Source organism: Colobus angolensis, unplaced genomic scaffold (assembly GCF_000951035.1).
Source record: "Colobus angolensis palliatus isolate OR3802 unplaced genomic scaffold, Cang.pa_1.0 Scaffold88, whole genome shotgun sequence".
NCBI classification, from domain to species: domain Eukaryota; kingdom Metazoa; phylum Chordata; class Mammalia; order Primates; family Cercopithecidae; genus Colobus; species Colobus angolensis.
This window is the reverse complement of record NW_012122709.1, coordinates 6,455,524-6,461,142: the sequence shown is the minus strand read 5'-3', so window position 1 is coordinate 6,461,142 and position 5,619 is coordinate 6,455,524. Positions and strand designations below refer to the sequence as shown.

At 41.3% G+C, this 5,619-nt stretch overlaps 1 pseudogene; it reads right to left on the bottom strand.

Annotated features, from left to right (window-relative positions):
- Window positions 1-5,019: 5,019 nt before the first annotated feature.
- LOC105503858 lies at window positions 5,020-5,464 on the bottom strand (annotated as a pseudogene).
- Between the last annotated feature and the right edge of the window lie 155 nt (window positions 5,465-5,619).

Sequence of the window (5,619 nt, the reverse complement as noted above, 5' to 3'; positions counted from 1 at the left end):
AAAAAAAACCCACAGCAAATAATTAGGTGCAGGGTCTTTGGTCTAGAAATTCAAGGGAGGGGGTCCTAGGGATGGAATGAGGTTAGCATTGAGAGCACATGGTAAGGAAGGGATGAGACAGGGTTAGGTAGGAAATCATAGGATGGGCTTAGTGTTGTGCTCTCCTTTACTGGGAGGCCAATTCATGTTGAACGCTTTGCAGGCAGTAGCATCTTCCACTTTGTAAAAAATCAGACCATCCCAGAGAAAAGTTGGTTTCTTTCTGGCATGTCTGCACTGAGCTGGGGTTCCTACAGGGCACTTTTGAGTTGGTGCGATCCCCATTTAGAGCAGATGTGAATCGCTGAGGCTGAGAGATGAGGACTCACCCAGCGTTGAGTTGTTCACTCTTGTTTGCCTTTAGGGCCAGACTTGACCTTTTAGGCCATTAGGCAGCCTGAGCAAAGAGTCGAAGCAAGGAGAATGAATAGAGTTTGGGTACAGTGAGGAGGCAGAGCTCGTATTTTCTTGCTCTGATTATTCTGCCAGTGTTCTTGTATTCTTCGTTAAAAGAAAAAGAGCTTGCTTAAGAAAAGATACTTGAAACAAAGGCCTTCCAGTTTTCAAGTAGGTTGAACTAAATGTGTTCTGGGAAACACAGGGTTAAAGAATCCATCTCTTACTGTGTTTACACAGTAACACTTAATTTGATACATCATCTATATTGCTTTATCATCTCTCCCAAAAGAGAGAAAATAAATGATAGCTCTTTATAATTATTTTCCTCAATTCAAAGAAGAATGTTCATTAATTGGGAGAAAGAATAATTTAATTCAAAATTTATATGCCTAACAAATTAACTCTGCGAGTAGAGGGTGAGTTGAGGAAGAAGATGGGGGGAAAGAGACAGATTAAATACTGTTTTTGACAAAATCGTGAAAATGTTTAAAGTCTGGGAATTAAATATTTGTTCCATGGTGAATTGCCCCAGCCTTAGGAATGCTTTTCGTCTTGGACTCACATGGACACAGCAGCAAAATCTTGGAGAAAGTTGGTGTATTCTCAGCTGGAATGCGGAGCAGGTAAGGAAAGCATCCTTTAGAACATCCCTTTGGCTTGTGGTGATGGATTATTGAATCTCTCTCCTTTGGCATAGAATTAAAATCTTCCAAGGGATCAGCTCATTGACTGATTTTTTTTTTTTTTTTTAAATTTTTGAGACGGAGTCTCGCTCTGTCACCCAGGCTGGAGTGCAGTGGCGCGATCTCGGCTCACTGCAAGCTCCTTCTCTCGGGTTTACGCCATTCTCCTGCCTCAGCCTCCCGAGTAGCTGGGACTACAGGCGCCACCTCGCCCAGCTAGTTTTTTGTATTTTTTAGTAGAGACGGGGTTTCACCGTGTTAGCCAGGATGGTCTCGATCTCCTGACCTTGTGATCTGCTCGTCTCAGCCTCCCAAAGTGCTGGGATTACAGGCTTGAGCCACCGCGCCCCGTCCATTGACTGATTTAATAATCGATGAAACTTGGTTATTTATGGAGTGTGACTCTTCTGCTTATGATCTTGAATTGATTACCCTTATTAGCTGGATCTTCTTTGATCCAGTTCTTAAAAACACTGTCAAGAGATTTGAAGAAAACTATTCACCTCCTTGGAATTCTACCTTGAAACATTTCCCAGATGAGAACTATATTCCCAAGATCCTCGTTATTTTTTGTTTTGACAGCAAGCAGGAATCATTTCTGCATATCCAGAAAGTGAGCTGTGAAGAACAACATGAGCTGTTGGAATTACCTCAAATTTCTGTGATTTCTTTATTTAAATTGTTGTGAGGGTCACACAGTTACCCGCATTATACTCAGAAGTGAATTGATAATGTACTAATTTTTTTTTTTTTTTGAGACGGAGTCTCGCTCTGTTGCCCAGGCTGGAGTGCAGTGGCACGATCTCGGCTCACTGCAAGCTCCGCCTCCCGGGTTCACGCCATTCTCTTGCCTCAGCCTCCCGAGTAGCTGGGATAATGTACTGAATTTTTAAGAGTGTCTCCGTTTAAAAAAATTAAAGAAGAAAAAAAGAAAGTGTACCGAATTTTTAATAATTAAGCTAATCTTTCTTACATAGTCCCACTTCTCTGGACACTGAGAGAAAAAAAAAAATCCCCTAAATTTAGGTCAATTGAGTAAATTTAGTTACTTCCAGTTTATAAAATATTAAGTTGGGCGGCAATGGCTCACACCTGTAATCCCACCTATTCAGGAGGCTGAGGTGGGGGAATTACTTGAGCCCCGGAATTTGAGACCAGCCTGAGCAACATGACAAGACTCTGTCTCACAAACAAACAAACAAAAAACCAAAAAAAACAAAAATCAGACAAATTTGCCAGAGAATCTAAAAAGTCTTGGATGACTCCATTGTTTTTATAACAGTAGGTAAAGAGATGGCTTCAGATTGTTGGAGCATTCCTTAGATACTTCTTCTTCTTGTTTTGGAAATTCTTTTAATTAAAAAAAAAAATGGAGACAGGGTCTCGCTATGTTGCCCAGGCTGGTCTCAAACTCCCAAACTCCTGGCCTCAAGCAGTCCTCCCATCTCAGCCTCCCCAAATGTTGGGATTACAGACGTAAGCGACCGTGCTCAGCCTGACTTTTGTTCTCTGGTGGGGTGTGGCAGGTAGGTCTGGTAGACTTCTTGAATCATATAGGTAAGGATAGTGCCACTTAGACATTTGGGGTGCTTGCTCTTGTTGGAATCAATTGTGTGCTGGAGTTGGTTTGTACTGGCTTGCAATACCTGAGAGTTAAGATTTCAGAAATTTTGTGAGCACTTTGTTAAACTTGCGATTAAAATATAAATTTGCAGGCCTAGCACTTTGGCTCATGTCTGCAATTTCAGCACTTTGGGAATCTGAGGTGGAAGGATCGCTTGATCCCAGAAATTCGAGATCAGCCTGGCCCACATAGCAAGACCCTGTCCTACAAAAATTAAAAATAATTAACCAGTTGTCGTGGCGCATGCCTGTAGTCCCAGCTACACAGGAAGTTGGGACAGGAGGATCCCTTGAGCCCAGGAAGTTCAGGCTGCAGTAAGCCATGTTCATGCCATTGCACTCAGCCTGGGTGACAAAGCAAGACCCTATTTCAGAAAAAAAAAAAGTATATATATGTATATATATATGTATATAAATTTGTACTTAATAGACATTTTCAATTAAATAAATTATATCAAAACAAATATAATATTAAAAACTCATCACTTCCAATTTTACTGTGTTTCACTAATATCTATGAGATTGTTCATATCTATCATATCTTTATGGTAGAAACACCATAAAATAGTGTGCTACTACATATCTCTTACTAAACTCATAAATAGTGATATCATGTTGGAGCTTGAAATTGACTATAGTGGGATTATTTACACCACAAAAATGGGCAAATACTACCTACCAGGGCTTTTTTTTTTTTTTCTGATAACAGGTTTTTAAACACTTAACAGCATACTTATGTCTGGAATCTCTGGCTCCTGTTCTTCCTGGAAGTCATTGCATGCTGTAGCAACTTTGCTTTGACTCTAGCCTTGTGCTGTGGCACTATTGTTCTGCATACTTCTCTATTTTCCCTGGCAAAACATACAGGCACCTTGGATTTCCTTATTTCCAGGCACTGGAAAACTAGATTCATGTAGTCATGCATGTCCCCTTGTACCATGAGCCAGAGTTGTCCTAAGGATCTGCAGCCTCTCTGTGTCATGCCCACAGAAGCATGGTACTGTATTTGGTGACCTTAAGTTTTCTTATACTCCATAAGCTCCCATTTATCTTAAGGGTTGGTTTCAAGTCAAGAAAAAAAAAAAAAAAAACAAAACCCTGGCATCTAAACTCCTTGGTTTACCTCTGTTTCCCTTTTTTCCTCCATGATCCTCCCAAATTTGCAGGGGCGAGGTTTTCCTGCTTTCACTTAATTCTGTGTGGAGCTTTCAACATATAATTTCAGTGACCAAGTCTACCAAGCCTGGCTTGACGTATTACAGAGGGAGACAAATTAATTTAGAAAACTTGTTTTCTCTCATGACAAATCCTGACTTTCAAGCTGATTGGCTTGTTGCAGACATGGAAACCTATTTTGGTTATGGGAATAAAGCCAAAAAAAGAATAATTATTCTTTTTATCTTGCTTATTTCTACTGTAACATTGCCATCCTAATCTTCTTTGCCACATTTCCTCCCTTTTCCCCCTTCCCAGCATACTGATGCTTTAAGTGGCTAGGAATAAGGTGCTATTCACAGACTTGCAAATAGAAGAGCACATCAAGATATGTAAAAGTATTGCTTCTTTGCAGAGGTATAAAGAAGGACAGAGGGAAACAAGACTGTGGTTCTTCCTATAGCTAGGAGGAATATGAGGAGCTGGTATGTTTCACCTTGTGATATAAAATAAAGTGGCAGCTTTGAATATTTGAGTTAAATTTCAGAAGTCTCCATGTAGCTATTGTGAAAATATTCTTATTGCCACCACTATTTTCTTCTTCTTTTTTTTTTTTTTTTTTTTTGAGACGGAGTCTTGCCCTGTCACCCAGGTTCGAGTGCAGTGGCGTGTTCTTCTGCCTCCCGGGTTCAAGTGATTCTCCTGCCTCAGCCTCCCGAGTAGCTGGGACTACAGGTGCGCACCACCACACCCATCCAATATTTGTATTTTTAGTAGAGACGGGGTTTCACCATATTGGCCAGGCTGGTCTTGAACTCCTTACCTCAGGTGATCCACCCACCTCGGCTTCCCAAAGTGCTAGGATTACAGACGTGAGCCGCCATGCCCGACCTCCCACCACTACCTTCTTTCTGTGATAAATTCAAGGATCCCGGGGCTTATCCATTACTTTTTTTTTTTTTTTTTTTGCTTTTAATCACCTAAGGCTGAAGATGTCTGGGCTTTTTTATTCTGTAACATTTCTAAGACTGTGTCCATTAAATGCAAACAAAAAGGAGGAAGTCTTGGTAGAACAGGAGAAGTGATGCGCACTTGCTGATAGGATCAATTTAAATATTAATCACGCATATAGCCTAGTCCATGCTCTAGCTGTTTCTATGGCTTGGGCTTCGTTGGTCTTCCACTGCTCCGCTACATCATTTGCTAATGGTTCATCTGGATTGGGAGCACTTAACAAGGCCTGAATCGATAGCAGAACTGTCGGATCTGCAGTGCTGGGGATCACTTATCTTTCAAAATATCTAAACATATTCTTCCCAACTTGTCTATATTAGGATGATAAAGTTTGGTCATGAAACATACTTTAGGGGCTGCCATTGCGTATTTGTCGGAAGGAATAGTTCAAGTTTAAAAGTCCCTCCCTCAAAGGGGGAAACCTGAGGACCAGCAATGACCACATGAAAGTAATGGGTGTTGTTCTCATGTGGTTCTTCTTGGATGCCAGGAACTCATTCTCCCAGCAAACACTGGGTTTCTTTGATGATTCTGCGGGGAAGCCCAGCCATCTTGTCAGAACCTGAGTTCGACCTCTGGTCTCCGGCTCCGCTCCCCTCAGGCAGAGTGGAAGTCTTGGGCTGGCTTATCCATTTCCAGAGGTCAGTATAATTGCAACATTCTCTAGAAGGGAATATCCAGCAACCTATTTTTAGTAGAGAAGCCT